The following is an 18,541-nucleotide window of genomic DNA, read 5'->3' as shown; positions in this document are numbered from 1 at the left end:
GGTATTTTTTGGGCACGTTAGACAGGCTCACCAGCTCATTCTGCAACAAAGAACAAGACACAGACGAACAAGCAGACATAAGACAAGAAGCATAACATTGATCACTACACGCTGAGATGGAGCTCTGGCCCCAGTCCACCCTGGGATTGTGATGCACCAGCCAGGGGTGGCCCAGCACGACAGGAGCCAGCGGAGATTCAGTGAGCAGAAGTATGAGTTTCTCAATATGATTTCCTGAGGTGATGAGGGTGACAGGTTCAGTGGTATGTGTGATGCTAGAAAGAGCCTGTCCGTTGAGTGCGTTGACAGAGATAATATGGGTGAGTGGAACAATGGGGATCTGAAGGTGTTGTGCTAAGGTGCAGTCCATAAAGTTACCTTCAGCTCCGGAATCCAGCAGGGCCTGGCAGTTGTGGATTCCGGCTGCCCATTGCAGTCTTACCAGGAGGAGAGTTGAGGACGAGGATTTTCCCAGGGACAATCCACCCGACAGTAACCTCAGCTCTACTGCCGGGCTTGGCCTTTTACCTGACAGTCAGCCAGGAAGTGACCTGCAGCGCCGCAATACAAACACAGTCCCCTTGCTCTCCGACGGTCTCTCTCCTCCCGGGAAAGCCGAGCTCTTCCCACCTGCATGGGTTCATAATCCGAGGTGTGACTGATCGTATTACAGGAACTGGTAGTGGAATACTCAGGAAGTTCCGACGCTAGCTGGCGTCAAACACCCGTCTCATCTCCTCCGCGAGTTTGTGGAACGAAGAGCAGCAAGGATGTTGGTTCTCCCACACCGCCGTTCCCCACAGAGCTGCCCGTCCCGACAGCAATGTCAAAACTAAAGCCACCTTGGACTGTTCGATAGAAAAAAAGTAAAAGGTTGCAGAGAAAAGAACATGGAGCATTTAGTTAAGAACGCTCTACAAAGATTGGGCTCACCAGCATACACTTCAGGTGTGGGTAGATGCGGCTCGCGTTGATGTTTGGTGCTTCTAGGAGTGGGGAGAACTGGCGGCGAGGGCGGCGCAGTGGGCGATCTCAGTTGTTGGAATTGGGTAGTGAGCTTGGACACCTGCGCTACCAAGGCTTGCACAGCTCAACCCGTAGCTAACATCTGTTCCTCTTGACGATCCATGCGTGCGTTGTTGTTAGTCAAAAAGTCTCGTAGATCCGAGGCGTTCGCCGAATCCATAGGTAGGTCAGATCGTTCTGTCACGGGTACAAAAGGAGGATTCAATTGCGAATGTGAAATATAACAGTTTATTAGGAAAAAGTCCCAACCAGACCAAAGGCAAGAGTCAAACAAGGCATGTGCAGGATACAGTCACTCTTGGTAGCGCAGGAACGCAAATGGGCACCCGGAGATATCCCGGGAACATATGATCCTTGGGGGCGAATCCTTGAACCGAAATCCAATGAGACGAAGGACAGGAACAGAGAACTGAACACAGCGGGAACACCAAACGATCTGACAACACAGGACAGATAGCACAGGTGTTATATAGCTGAGCTGATGAGCTACAGCTGGTGCAGATCAACAGTCAGCAGCAATCACCGACACACCCACTCACCCACACATACACACAGAGCGAAAATGAGTCAGTGAACCCATGAACCGTGACAGTATGAAAGTATGCATGCGTGTGTGAGTGTCACGTCACAACAATTAAATTTGTTGATGTACAGGTCAAAGTCTGATTAAATTTAGCTTGTGTGTCTGCATGCATTGCCTTGTGTTTTTACAACAGATTAAGTGTCTACAGGATAGAGAGAATGATAATGCTGATACAATGACAACGTTTTGTTTTCACACTCACAGATATGTAATATCTGTTTGTTTCTGCATATCGTTAACATTTGCTCACCCTCATTTTGTTCAACACCTGAATTACTTTTTCTCTTTTTGAGGAGTTAGTGTGACCATATGTCTTCTTGTTGCTACCTGGTCTCATGGAAAAAATGTACCTGGGGGCACTTTTTCACAAGATACGAAATACGTACCAATAGGTACATATCACTGCAGTTTCCAAAAGAAATGAACACTAGAGGCAATACAACTCTGACACCTTTTATTCCTTTTCACACAAATTTACAGAGTTTCGATTAATAAAGCGTAATTTTCGCACAATTACTTGAAGAATATTATGTTATGACTTCAAAACAATTTTAATATGCTGGGAGATTTGAAAACTGATGTTTTTGAATGTTAGCATCACACACATACAGCTTCATATCTATGGGTTTTCATAGACGGTAGGTTTGTTTGGTAGCTCACGGATTACGGAGATGTACTTGAGAGGTGCGGAGCTCTGGTTCAAATCACTGTGTAACTATGGTTCAACAAAACAGTTGAAATCTGCATATAAGGAAGTTCAAATGGCACAGTTTTGCATTTGTTAACTTAACACTATCGGCTAGGTTTAGGGTTGGGTTTGGTGTAGAGCATATTTCCAACACGATAGAACATTAACTTTTAGCAACAGTCCCCAGATATTTTAATTCTGAACCACCACAATACATGCCTGAAGCAAAGTAATAAAAACACAGCAATACGTACCTATATCAACGTAATAAAAACGTGCCAGGGTTCACGTATTGAACCCGTGTTTTAGTGCCACTCAGTGGACATTTCTCTTTGAAACGGCGGCGAAACGTGCAGTAAGGTAGCCTACGTAAAAGCAGTGTTGCAGAAAAGTACCCAGAGGTACGTATTTTTATGAGACCAGGTTGTCTTTTCCCCAGGCATGTGATTTCTAAATTGCCTAAAATGTCTTGGTTTTATTTCCCTAATTAATCCCTCTAGAACAATGTTTCAGCTGTTTTTGTCTATTTAACAAAAGTCAGTGGGTTTTAAAACAACATTGGACCCCAGTGACTTTCTTTAAATGGTCAAATAGACTTGAGACATTTCTCAAAATATGTTCTCATTTGACTTTGGCAGAAAAAACACTAAAGGTGTTAAAATTGAGAACCAGCTTCATCAAACACAAAAGGCTAATTGTGTCCTTGGAGCCACTGCACCATCATGCCATAGTATAGTAACAGCTTGATTCCAAACAAAACAAAACAAACAAAAAAAAATACTTTATCATATTTACCATTTTGCAAGTATCTTTTCATTAATAATTCATACCATTTTGTTTAATTTTTGAGAAATTGCTTTGCTATTCATAGTTACTTTGATGGATTATTTACAGAAGAACAGCAAACAACGTTTTTATAGTTTGAGCGTAAAGAGTTGTGAAGATATTGTTTTCACATGTAAAAAATTTTTGCACCTCAGAAAATAAATAAACATTTTTGTCCCTGTCCCTCATTCTTTTACCCCTACTTGCTGTACCCCTGCAGTGATTTTCTAGTTGACTTCTAAAGGTTTGTGTGGTGTTAAGATATTCCTGTCATTCTCTGTTAACTGAAGTCCAGAATACATCCTCAACTGTAAACATACAGTACTTCATCAGCCTGGTCTCTTTTTGTAGACATATCTTTGACATGGCAAATACAGTATGTAAGGACATGTGACAAAGCTGCTCAACATCATGGTCTGCTGAGACCCTTAAATGCTGTCTACTATCTACAGGCAGCTGCCTTCCAAGACAACATCCTAATTGTCATGAAACCTCATAAGTGATGGATTTGGGACATGTAAATAGTGTTCCTCAAAAAAGACTTAAGCCGTGGTCACACTAGATGCTTTTTAAAAAACTTAAATTCAACACATAACAAATAATAATACATCTAAAATGTAAAAAAAACATGCAATGTACTCCACTTTCCTGCAGTGCTGCAGTTTTAAATTTATGTTCTTTTAATTGAGCTACGAGGTCATGCTGTGATGTATCGATCTCCTGTTGGTCATTGTTTCACGAATTCACGAATTCGCAGGTCAGAGATCAACAAGCTTGAACTTTGGAACGCAGCAAAATGCGAAACTTTTCACACAAGCTTGCATTTCCAGTCTGATGCATTCGCACGCATGTGAATGGAAGTCGAAATGGAATGAAAAGTGCAGTATGACCTCCCCTTTAGCTTGCTTTGAGTTTGAGTTAGCAAGTTGCCAAGCTAACAGCACAATACTTTTGGGTGATTTTTTTTTTAATTACACTGAACTACTTGTATATGAATTTTGCTTGAAATATAAGTTGATGCAGTTTGTTTTAATGCAGTATGGATTTGCAGGAAGGAGGTATGTGTTGCCTGAGAATGTGGCTAAAATAAGATATTATAAAGAAGCTTAATTAAGATGCATACCTGTTTGAACAGACTATGTGTCTCTAGCCTATATCATCCCTTAAAATGCTGCCTCTGTAGTCAGCTCACCAGCTTTTGAAACTGAGCATATGTGTAGGGGGGACATTGCTTCAGGTAATCACAAACTGTTTTTAAGCTTATTATAACCTTCTCACCAGTGAATTGTCTTACTTTTAGTACATACACATACCCCCCCCCCCCCCCCCCCCCCATTTTAGTTATATCAGCTTTTGGGGAGTTTTGTTTTCTTAATGTTTAGATAAAGCCTAGGCTTGAAGTCAGTCACTATTGTGGCATATTTAATATGGATTAAATTTGAATTAATTTGATAACCAGTCCGAGGATTTCTATAAATCATATAAACTATAAATTTGCCAGTTTAATTCATGCAGGTTACTTATATGATAACACTTTACAATAATGTTCCATTTATTAACACTTATTAATTACATTAGTTAATATGAACTAACAATGAAAATATTCTAAATGATTTATTAATGTTTATTTCAAACTTTACTAACCCATTATTAAAATCAAAATTGTATCTGTTAATTTTATTAACAGCCTTTCATAAATGTATTAATAAATGCTGTAACAAATGTATTGCTCATTACTTACACGTTAGTTAATGTATTAACTAACGTTAACTAATGGGACCTCTAAAGTGTTACCACTTTTACTAGTACAGATGTAATTGTTGTTTCCCAGAAACGGTTGATTATCTTGACCTCTTTCTACATTATGACATTACATCAGAGCCTCAGTTTTGGCATATTGTGATTTGGCTTGTTAGAGCCTCAGTGGAATTTTGAGCATTTGGTTTAATCCTGTGTTTCAGCTCTGCATTCTGTGATTGGTTTTGGCTTTGTTGAACATGTGGACACTGTGAAGTGCATCTGCAAAAATGAAGCACTTACTGCAGTGCGTATAAACTCCCAGATAAAGACCACAAATGGCTGAAGTGCAAAAATAGCCTACTTTAACAGTAGAAAACTATCCTCATATCACTAATGCAAGCCATTTTTGTAAGAAAGTGAGACAAAAACACGTGAAAAAAAGAAACTAACATAAGTACTGCCATTTAAGCAATGCATTCGCAAAGCACACAAACAGAAAAGAGGATGCTAATTATTCTATCACGATGAATACGGAAATTACAGATGATTATGTGCATAAAACCAGAAATGTAAAACACTTATATTTCGAGAAAACAAAATGATCATGTTTATATTTGAATATTAAGCAGGGATGGGGCTGTCATCTAACAAACAGAAGTTGACATTTGAGAATCGACAGAAGGTTGTACGAGTGAGTAATGTAAACTTAATGCATGTCAAAGCTTTCTGCAGACACAAACAAGGGGATCCTAAATCTGCAATTTAAATTCGGAGCTTGGCTCGACAGATAATAATTAAACCAGGCTTTGATTCTGTTCCCGTTGTCCTGATGGGGTAATTATTTGGATGCAAATGACAGTAAACAATATGCTGCAAAAAATCTGCAGCACTTCAAAGAATAAAACTGCTGACTGCTCAACTGTTGGCACAAAATCTTGGGTGACTTTTGAAATGAACTTGATGCATGTTCTCCATCTGACACGGCTGTAGCGAGTGATAGATGGATGTGTTTGCTGTAGTATTTCTCGTCAGTTGTTCTGGATGTGCTGTAATACACTCTGTCTTGTCAAGTGGCGTTCATGTTTGTTTTGTATTATGTTGAACTTGAGGAGAACAAGCGTGATGTTGCGTGAACCCATCCCATCTGTCTATCACCAATTATATATCATGAAATATCATGTCCATTTTTTTTCAGTGGCAAACATTCCATTCTGTAGAAGAACACAGACCTAGAAATAATCCCATGGCTGACAGTGGCAGATGTAGGAATAATTTTATCAAACAAAATGTGTTACAATATCAGATATGTTCATTTGAGCCCTTAAAATGGTCAATAAGAACTGTATGAACATTTCATATACACTGAAAAATAAAATGGTGTAAAAACAATTTTCACTCAGAAATTACTTAATTTCACAATTAATTGCAAAGAAACAGCATGAATCAAAAATTTTATCAAACAATACATTTTGAAGTAGAAAGACTGATATGTTATTTTCTTGTAAAATGTATTCCAATAAGAATTTTTGTCAACTTGACAACATTAAGTTTTGGTTTGGAAATGATCAAAAGCTCCACTACAGACCTGATCTCCAGATCAAAACGCACATAAAAAAAAAGAAAAATGATGTGGTTTCCTCTAATCTGCATATCGATGAAGGGAGAAAAAAGAAAGGTTTATAAAACAAAAGGTTCAACTTGAGATTTCCATATTAAAACTGTGTAATCTGCACACACAATTCTACTCTATCATAAGAACATATTTAAATGAAGAAGTTCAATACGTGTCATTCTTGAGCGTGCTGCTCTTCAAGCTTTTTATCTTGATCCCTTTCAAGGATTTCAGAGTGCATGTAACAGTAAATGGATGAGAGTAAATGGACTGATTTTAACTATTGAAAATAGTATCAGTCAGTGTCTTGTCCTTCTGTAATTCAGCTTCTTTATGAGATTTGTTTGTTTTTAGCAGGGGTCTGCACTGCTTGCTGTGGCTCAATTATCCATATACTATAGTATAAATTATGTATGCATGGTATCCGTTTGATGAATAAGCATATATCCAGCTCTTCATGCTTTAGGTAAGTGAGAGTTATGCATTCTGTGTGAGGTATGTTACGGCTGACTGCCGCTGTAACTGTGCTCATAAACTAGACATAGCTTATGTGTGTGTTTTCATGCTAAGAGGCCTCAGATGGTGCATTTAAAATCATCAGACATACTCAGCTGTTCATCTAACTCTTTTATTATCCACTTTACATAATGCCTCCCTCTGCAGGTCCTTGGTGTCATCCTTCTGGATCCCTTCTTGTTCTGTCTCTTTCTGTTCCCTCTATGGCAGAGACTGAAAATAATTTCAAAATCAAAATGGCCTCCTCTTTGTTTTCTTTTCAACCTGGTCTCATGGCAAAAACGTACCCGGGGGCACATTTTCGCAAGACGCGAAATACGTACCAATAAGTACATATCACTGCAGCTTCCAAAAGAAATGAACACTAGAGGCAGTAAAACTCTGACACCTTTTATTCCTTTTCACACACACTTACAGAGTTTCGATTAATAAAGCGGAATTTTCGCACAATTACTTGAAGAATATCATGTTATGACTTCAAAACAATTTTAATATGCTGGGAGATTTGAAAACTGATGCTTTTGAATGTTAGCACCGCACACATCCAGCTTCATATCAATGGGTTTTCATTGACGGTAGGTTTGTTCGGTAGCTCACGGAGTACAGAGACGTACTTGAGCGGCGAGGAGCTCTGGTTCGAATCCCGTGTAACTACAGTTTGACAAAACGGTTCAAATCTGCATATAAGTAAGTTCAAACGACACGGTTGCATCAACAAATGTGTTTTTATATCAGTTTTGCATTTGTTAACACTATCGGGTAGGTTTAGGGTTGGGTTTGGTGTAAGGCATATTTCCAACACGATAGAGTATTAACTTTTAGCGACAGTCCCCGGATATTTGAATTCTGAACCGCCGCAATACGTACTTGAAGCAATGTAAAAAAACACAACAATACATACCTATTGGACCTTTCACACCGCTTTAGTTCCAGAACTAAATGTAAGGTACTAAAGTACTGGAACGATTTTGCGCAAACTATTTCCCAGTACCATTTAAAGGGTTGCATTCGCACCGAGAGTGTGTGCTAAGAAGTGACGTAAGCCGGTCGACAGCGACGTCGTTTGCGCGCGGCGTTCAACAACAGAAACAAAGAAGAACAACATTAACAACAGGAGGATGGAGGATGCTGTGATCGGAGCTGTTTTTGTTGTGTCTCGTGGGTTTCACAATAATGGACATGGAAAGTCGACATATACGTAAAGCGATTGAAAGAACGGAAAGGAGGACTAAGAATCTCCAACGACAGCTGGCAGTGCTACATTTGCTACAAGTGCTTGCACTTCAGCGTCCATCCATCTATCGCTGTTCTCCATACTTGCGAAATAATTTGACAATGTTTACAGTATGTTTACACGGCGTTTTAAATCATGGCGGGTGAGGGCGTTTTCATACGCGTTTGGCCAATCAATGTCTACTTACGTCACGATTAGTACCAGTTGTGCTGGTTAGACCCTGCTCCGGAGTAGGAGCTAATTTGGTTCTCAAAAAAAGCAGTCCGGTACTAAAATCGCACCCAGTTCCGGTGGTGCGAAAACGCCAAAAAGTGGGTAGTTCCACAATTATTTCTGGTACAATGAAAAGGTTCCCGCGGTGCGAATGGCCCTTATATCAACGTAATAAAAACGTGCCAGGGTTCACGTATTGAACCCGTGTTTTAGCGCCACTCAGTGGACATTTCTCTTTGAAACTGCGGCGAAACGTGCAGTAAGGTACGTAAAAACGGTGTTGCAGAAAAGCACCCAGAGGTACGTATTTTTATGAGACTGGGTTGTTTCTTTTCCTTAAATCTGTCTTCACTGATAGCATCTGATATTTAATGTGGAATTTAATATATAAAATATAATATTTAATATGGTATTTAATATATTACATGTTTGTGAAATAACACTCTCATGCTCACCAAGACTGCACAAGATTACAGTAAGAACAGTAATGGTTTAAAATATTATTTAAATTTAAAATAACTTTTTTTATTTTAATGTTTTTTTTAATTAAATGTATTTATGTGATAAAGCTGAATTTTCAGCATCATTACTCTAATCTTCAATGTCACATATGACCAGTGTTGTGCAAGTTACTTCCAAACTGTAATACATTATAGATTACTTGTTACTGTTATTTAAAAGTAATTCCTTACCTTACAATATTACTGTCTCAGAATTGTAATGCGTTACATGAGTCCTGTATTACTTTTGAGTTACTTTCAATGATGAACGGTCTTTAACTGAAAAATGAGTGTTTACTCATATGACCCATCAGAAATCATTCTAATATGCTGATTTGCTGCTCAAGAAACATTGTGTTCATTCTTTTTTTTAATACTTAAAAAAAATGTGATTAATAGAAAGCTTTTATTTGAAACAGAAATCTTTTGTAACATTATGAATGACTTTACTGTCATTTATAATCAAATTAATTTGTCCTTGCCATAAAAGTATTAATTTCTTTAAAACAAACAAACAAATGAACAGAAAATCTCGCTCTATGAAATGTTTTGCAGGGAGTTCCAAGACCTGAATAAGTGATAAAAATCTAATTTGGATCTTTTTTATTTTTTATTTTTTGTACCAGTCTGTTGAAATAAACTGAATGCCTGAACGAACTGAATAAAATAGCTCCCACTTGCCGCTATGTATGCGCCCACATGCTCTTACACACATGCTAACAAATACAGAGACTCACATGAAACATATATAAAACCTCATAAGACTGAATAATTCCCTGATCTTTTATTCATAACGACACTCCAGCAAAAAAAAAAAACATTAGCAATTTTAATTTTCCACCATTTTATTTCCAGCTCTCTGATTACTGTAGTGAAGTGAGGTGCGCACAGCCAACACAAGCATGATGTGATCCAGGTCATAGGCGTTGGGAGATTATGTCTTGTGCTCATACGTGATGCTCTGTGCCCTTTCCTAACAGGATCCACCACCATTCCCAGGAAGCCTGGAAAATTATCTCACTTTGTCACCCAGCCAGAATGACGGTGTATGGACCATCTGAGAGAGGAAAAGAGAAAAACAGAGAGGCATTAAAATATCCTTTTAAGCAAAAAGCACATTTGTTCCAGTTGTCTGTGCCATTTGTTACGGTTCACATTGTTTTTAGGTGTCTGGTGTGTTTTAAAGCCAGTGCAAAACACTGTACAGCCCCGTTTAATATCTGATGATTAACCTAATAAAGAATTAATGAGTTGTACAGTTCAAATAATCTAGTCATTTAATTTGTCATTTTAGTTTAACTTACAATGGACTGTAAATATTAGAACACTGCTTAATATGGACCCTTGAGAATCTGAAAACAATTAATTCTGCCAAATTAATAGGAAAACCCACCTGTGCTAATATAGCCTGCCTCTGTTTTATTAATGTAATACATTACTCTCCCTTTTGGTTTTGGCATTAGCTACTACAATATTATTCTTTCCAAACAATTTCTACTCCCTCTATCAGCCAGTGTCTTTCTGTCTCTGTCCCTTTGTCTCCAGTGGTGGGAAACACATGACAGGTGTGCAGTGAGAGATGGTTCCGTGCCGTCGCTGCTTCCCCTGGGCGTGACCGCGGTCAGACTGCTGTTCCAGCCCGATGGGCTCAGGTACCCATGTGGCCAAGAGAAGAAAATACTGAGAGAAAGAGACGATTAGAGACTGCTTTGACACTGCTAATGTAGGAAAAATTAGAGTGATTCTGTTGTAAAAAGAAGAAATAATATAAGGGAGAAAAATAAAAGATGAATTTAAGTCATTTTACTTCTATTTGCAATAATCAGCCCCTTTATAGCACCTTGTGTTTTTTCTATCATGACAACTCTTGTAAGATTTTAGCATGGTAATGTACGTATATGGCAATGTTAATGTATTTGATCTTGCGGAATAGGTCTTCTATGCTGCTGGATTTCTGCTGTTGTTGGTTATTGCTGTTGATGTAGATTATTGCTGCAAAAAAAAGAGGGAAATTGCTACTGCCAATACACACACACACACACACACACACATATATATATATATATATATATATTCACGCACACACACAACCTGTAACCGGAAGGTTTGTAAAACATTTACAACTGATGAGTAGTTTGCACTTTAGATTAGGGGATGCAGAAAGGGTTGTAAATGCCTTGTATACACCCACAGATCATTTGTAACAGGTAAAAAAAATCTACAAATGATGTGTAACACATTTACATGTGATGAGTAGTTTACACTTTAGATTAGGAGATGCAGAAAGCTTAGTAAATGATTTATTCATGCATTTACACAACAGGTTTGGAATACTTTGTAGTGTTTACTGCAATGTAAAGGCTGACTGGAGAGGGTGTAGACAGATGTCTTCTCTGACACACATGGAGTATTTTAATGCTGTGCACTTGAGTGGAGGGTAAAATCGGTTCACATTATCACTAGATCCCACACACTCCGAACACAAGTCTGTACTGATGAGAGAAAGGGTTTAACACAACCCACTGGAATCCCCTGACTGTAAGTCATTTACACATTTATTCACTTGACAGCAAATAATTTATTATTCTTAAAAAAAAATTGTTTAAGTATAATTGCATTTTTGTGCTTTTTAACAGACCAGCTTACAACTTTAACGAATCATACATGAATTATGTACTACTCATAATGGTTTAATCATTATTTGTTCATGATTAACAAATGTTTATTGAGATAATAGTACAATGTTGACATTTCAATTATTTATAAGTGATTAATAATATATTAACTAGTAACTTAACTAGTAAATATTAACCATTTACTAAGAATATGTTTGATTATTTCATGATGTTATTTTTTAAGATAACTTATGACAGATTTGTAAATCGTTAGCATATTGCTTAATCATTTGTGAAGGTATTGTCACGGCGCGGTCAGGAATCACACCGTGTGAGCAAGGGTTTTGGGTCCAAATGCAGGTTTTATTTTACTGCCAGGGAAAACAGAGGAAAAAACAGAACATAAACAGAGCTGAGACTCTGAAACAGGCTAGACACACGCAAATGGGCACTGATGCAATACGGCCAACCACTGGCTTGCATCAGTCCCGGAACAGACACTAGAAACACTCGTAACCCTCGTGACTACAAACAAACAGTATACTCGTGACACAACTCAACCAAACATTAATTATCCGCCCCGAGTGGCGTGGGGAAGGCGCCTAAATAGTCCTCATGACGGGCCACAGCTGTGTGAGAGTGAGTGTGTGCACAGGTGTGTGGAGTGCAGGTGATGGAGTCCCGGATGGGCGACAGCTGTGTGTGTGTGTGAGTGGGTGCCCAGGTGTGTGGTGTCAAGGTGACGGAGAAAGAGTCCGGGAGGATGGGAGATGGCGACCTCTGGTGGTGAGAGGGAGAACACCAGACGCCAGCCCCTGACAGGTATAGTCATCTTTAGTAAATGATTAGTTCATCATCATCTAATCACTTGTAATGGATTTATAACTTAATCTACAAAACATAGATAAAAAATATTAACATACTTATTAATCATTTATGAACGCAAAAATGATTAGTTCATCATTAACTAATCACTTATAAATGACTTACAACTGAACGTTATTATAAAGTGTTACCCGTTTAAATGTAAAGCAGCAAGCTTATTGGCTGCATATTCAATATAAACCAATAAGCTTTTGCCAGGTAGTTTAATGCTGCAAATATCATCAAGTTGCTTTATGGACTCCAGCCTGCGCCATCTAGAGTTTCATGACAGAACTTAATATTTGTCCTAACAAATTCCATTTAATTGAACAAAGTAAAAAATGGAAACTTTAAAACCTATTTATTTCACATTTTATTAATTTTGTTAAAAATTGCACATTTAAATTAAATGGAATTTTATTGTGCATGTAATGGGTAAACCTAAAAAAAAGTTAAATGTAATTATTCAAGGTGTATCTAATATCTGCTCTTTTTTGTCAACTATATATATATATTTTTTGTATTTGTTGGTATAGCGCATATATATATATATATATATATATATATATATATATAAATATATAACAGCACTGTGCTTTTCATATTATGTGAAGGTATATGTTGAAATTCCTATTCTATATTTATTTTACATTTATAAACTGCACATTCACGCTATGTGCCAAGAACCTTCTCATGCTCTCTGTTCCCTTAGTGTGCAGGAAGTAAAATGTTACAATATTGTGTTACTCATTATAAAAAGTAACATATATATCTCAGTAAATATATCAATATAAAAGTAACAGTAATTTGAAAAATTAAGTTTACATGTAACTTTTCGCATTATTTGTTAAATTACATTTTTTATCTTTCATCTGTTTTTATCCCCTCTATTCAGATTTTAATCTGATAACGTACATCATGCTGCTGTACAGACATGTGAATCCATGTCAGAGCGACTGTTTCCTGCTGCTCTCCCGCTAGATAGTTTGTAGCAGTTCGCCTGTGACATTTAAACCCCTGATGACTGGAGTTCAAGTGAGTTGACATAATTCTAGTCATTTTGCGGGTGTAAACGATGAGTTTAGCTCAGATTAATGACTTCTGTGGACTCTGAATGCCAAGAACTTTTGCATCTTTTTGTTATTCCACGTTTTGATCTGCCTGAAAAACTTTGCATCATCTTAGCAGGATAAAGAGCAGCGCTGTCTGCATGCATACATCCTGCTATTGAACGTTAATACGTTTGTGTAGCATTACACGATGCGAGGAGAGTACCTTTAGCTTTGATTTATTGTGGCAAGCAGGGATGGGCAAAGATACATCAAAATGTATTTTAAAATAAAATACCAAATACCTTAATTTTAAGTGTATCAAAATAAACTACAAAATACAGCAGCCACACCAAGTATCAAAATAAACTACTGTATTTTTGTATTTTAAAAATACTAAAACATACTTTTACAAGGGAGCATGACATTTCTTCACAAACCTTCCATCAATTGGCCTATTTGATCTATCTCTTCACCAATACACTGATGTTTGTGAACAATGTTTGATAGCAACAGCTTTTCTCAGCCCGAGTCATGCAATACATTTGACATATGCAACCAGTTAACAGATCAAATATTCACATATCCTTTTGATTTCCCAGATGAAGGTTAGTTTTAAAGTAACCAACAGTTTAATGTTTAACAGTTTGCGAATGACTCATTGTATCCCAATTTAGTTGCATGGTGTTTGGTAACAAAGGGCCTACTTTGCATCAGCAGCACTGACTCAATGACAAACAAGTCATTCATAAGAAGACAACTGATGGCACTTGTATTCATAGCAACTAGTTTCTAACTACTTAATCATTTGATCGTTAGTCATAAATATAATAATATATTATGTGTCAGGCAGTCATTCATGCAATGGTATGTCAAATAATGATCCTATTTAAACAGCTACTTCAATTAGGGTACAATATTCAGAAATCAAATATTTATTTATCAATCACTGGACACTTATTTGGAAACTGAAAACAAACATTTTAGCATTACAACAATTATTAAATGGTCAATATGTTTTGATTTTAAATGTAGCCAGAAACGTAATCAGAAAGTAGCAACAGAAATTGTCAAGGAGTATTAACCCAACTCCAACCATTGAATCTATTGAGAGCCATAGAAGTATAAAGGACATACACATATACACTTATAATAAGTGCAATTGCACCAAGCACATCACATTCTATTACTCATTCATCCAGGCTTCCTTTTGAATGAATGAATGAATAATTCCTGCCCACTAAAACTGCACGGATATATTTGCTTTCCCCAACAGGCCTATCTATGTAAACGATTTAGAAAAATGTCCGTCGATTCACACTTAATATCATCGCCACGATATGTATTGTCATATCACCCAGCCCTAAAATGCAGTAATGCTTTAAACACATTTGACAAGCTAGTTGATAAAAAACAACAACCGATTAACTATTAAAACTGATTGGCTAACGCTATTTTCCCCTTGTCAGTGCTCTTTTATTCTTTCATGTTAACTGACAGCAAATCTGAATGATGCACTATTTTAACTTTATTCAACATGTACAATTCACCATGACATCCTCACCTTATCTTATTCCAGAAAAGTCACTCACCCAATACTGAATGGAGTTGTACAGCTGGAGCTCACGTGATGAATGTTGGGGTTGGGAGAGGGGGTGTGTCTGAACTAAATCAGCACCCTGATAAAGAAGTTGACTGGCACAAAGTATTTTATGTATTTTGAAAATACAAAAATACTAATCTTAAATGTATTTAAATACAAATTACATTTGATTTTTGCCGAAGGCTTTCAAATACAAAATACAAAATAGTATTTTGTATTTCAAATACGTATTTTAAATACATGTATCTGAAATACTGCCCATCTCTGGTGGCAAGGACAGAGTAACAGAGATATGTTACTGTAATGATGGGAGAAAACCAATGCCGTGGTGCTACAGGACTTTTGAAGATTGAACTATAATGTGCAGTTTATTCAATTTCACCTTAGGGAGCGTGATGGATTGTAGCGTGGTAGAAGACTAGTTAGGTACACAGGAGCTAAACCATTAAGGGCCTTGTAGGTAAGTAATAATATTTTGTAACTGATATGGAACTCAGGTAGCCAGTGCAGAGACTTTATAATTGGGGTAATATGATCATATTTTCTTGACCTTGTAAGGACTCTAACCGCTGCATTTTGGACTACATGTAGCTTGTTTATTGAAGATGCAGGACAACCACCTAGCAGTGAATTATAATAGTCCAGTCTAGAGGTCATGAATGCATGAACTGGCTCTTCTGCATCAGAAACAGGTAACATGTCTCGTAGCTTGGCAGTGTTTCTAAGATGGAAGAATGCTGTTTTTGTAATATGAGAAATATGATTTTCAAAAGACAAGTTGCTGTCTAATATAACACCCAGATTTTTGACTGTAGAGGAAGTAACAGTACATCCGTCTAGTTGCAAATTGTAATTCAAGAGATTCTGCGTACTGTTTTTTGGTCCAATAAGTAATATCTCTGTCTTATCCGTATTCAATAGGAGAAAATGATTGGTCATCCAATATTTTTTAACACACTCTGTTAGCTCTGATAATTTAGAAGTTTCATCTGCTCTTGTTGAGATATATAGTTGAGTATCATCAGCATAACAATGGAAACTAATTCTGTATTTTCTAATAATATTACCAAGGGGCAAAATGTATATTGAAAATAGCAGAGGACCTAGGACAGATCCTTGTGGCACTCCATACTTTACTGGTGATAATTGAGATGACTCCCCATTTAAATGAACAAAATGGTAGCGATTGGACAGGTAGGATCTAAACCATCTTAAAGCCTGCCCTTGAATACCTGTATAGTTTTGTAATCGATCTATGAGTATGTCATGATCTATAGTGTCGAACGCAACACTAAGATCAAGTAAAACTAGCAATGAGATGCAGCCTTGGTCTGACGCAAGAAGCAAGTCATTTGTAATTTTAACAAGTGCAGTTTCTGTGCTATGGTGGGGCCTGAAACCTTCAAATTGAAACCTGAAATTCTTCATAGAGATAATTTATACCTATACAGTTTATACCTCCCGTTGTTCTGTTTTAAAAAGTATCTGTGGTCTACTTCACTTTCTATCAGGTTTTTTTTCTTCTTTTTTTATTTGTCAGTTGTTCATGAAGCATGAGGTGTGGGGGTGGGGGATCAGCCTGTCACCTGACTGAAGTGATCACATGAAAAAGCACCACATGTACTCTGCTGTCTGGGAAAACGCATCCGCTCACTGTTCTTTCATACACAGATGTGAGGCTCCTTTGAAGTCTCAGATAGTGATAATGCAGTCTAAACACACACACACACACACACACACACACACACACACACATACACACACACACACACATACATATATGGTAGTCAACATTTGTAGTGGATCAAAACTTTTCATCAAATTTGTCATAAAACCAAAACAATACCTGTTCTTGTCTTTGATGAACTTTTTTTGATCCACTTTTTTGATCCACTGCTGTATTAGACAAGAATGGGACAACATTCCTATTCTTAAACTTGAGCAACTTGTCTCCTCAGTCCCCAGACGTTTGCAGACTGTTATAAAAAGAAGAGGGGATGCCACACAGTGGTAAACATGGCCTTGTCCCAACTTTTTTGAGATGTGTTGATGCCATGAAATTTAAAATCAACTTATTTTCCCCTTAAAATGATACATTTTCTCAGTTTAAACATTTGATATGTCATCTATGTTGTATTCTGAATAAAATGTTGAAATTTGAAACTTCACATCATTGCATTCTGTTTTTATTCACAATTTGTACAGTGTCCCAACTTTTTTGGAATCGGGTTTGTGTATATATATATATACTGTAGATAAGATACAAGTACAATTATGTAAAACTTCCATTGTATCCCACAATGAATAATAAAAAAAAATTCATTTGAACATTCTGTCATTTACATACCTTCATGTCATTCCAAACCTGTATGACTTTCTTTCTTTTGTGAAACAGAAAATAATATATTTTAAAGAATGTCTGAATTTTTGTCCATACAATGAGCGTCAGTGTTGTCATGTTGTTTGGATGCCACTGACTTTCAAAATATATTTTGTGATCTGCAGAAGGAAAGTCATAGAGATTTGGAATGGCATGAGGATGAGTAAATGATGAATTGTGATGTTGGGGTCAGTTGTCCCACAAGTGACTGTAATTGTCTTACCTTCATTCAGACAAAACACAAAACTAAATTGGATCTCATCCCAGAACAAACTGCAGAAAACTGTTTCTATTCAAGGCAATGGGATGTAAAAGCCTGTTATGTGGACAGATATTCTGTAAAGTTTGAAGGAACTGCTGTCTGATATCCTTTAAGGCCAGTCTGAAGTCAGGCTGAATAATGGGCTGCTTTCATAGCAAGCTTTATTCTGTACCTCTATGGAGAGATGCAAGATTATGGAGAGGTTATTGTTGGCTCGACTTTTCTTTGCTTTCATAAATGAGCCTCAGCAGGTACTAAACAGAACTTTGTGGTGCATTGCTGGTATGATTCAGAATTAGCCTGCAGATTTTATCTACTGCAGCTATTACACTTAAGGTTACGTTTATTTATTATTTTTGTTTTATAAAATAATAAATAAATAAATTTATATCATTTGAATATCATCATTTCCAATGACTTACATTTTGGTGAATGTGGGTTTCCTTATCTTGTTAATTAATCTGTATTTTTAAATCTGTTCCGAGTCCCGACTCCCTCAGTCTTCCTACCCGCTATCGATTTGACACATTGCTATCTTCTAAAACTACCCATTTCTCTGATTAAACTATTGTCTATTTTGCTAATCCATATGGATGTTTGCATGTCTGAATCCACCTTTTCCTGGCTGGTGTGCACCTGTTCTGTGGCATTAAGTGTACGACTGCAGTCTAAGAGGTGGGTGAATGGCTCACTCCGACTGAATCATGAGCGCTTGAGGGAAGCAGCAGAAGTAATGCATGCCTGCCTCCACCTCTTTCCTTTGCCATGACTTTTGTCTCCTCAGGTTAGTGTAAAATGGAGCCTATTACAATATCGCTCCTCTCACATTTC

Source organism: Sinocyclocheilus grahami, unplaced genomic scaffold (assembly GCF_001515645.1).
Source record: "Sinocyclocheilus grahami isolate Dianchi unplaced genomic scaffold, SAMN03320097.WGS_v1.1 scaffold1099.1, whole genome shotgun sequence".
Classification (NCBI taxonomy): Eukaryota; Metazoa; Chordata; class Actinopteri; order Cypriniformes; family Cyprinidae; genus Sinocyclocheilus; species Sinocyclocheilus grahami.
The sequence above is the reverse complement of the archived record's forward strand: the minus strand, read 5'-3'. Positions refer to the sequence as shown.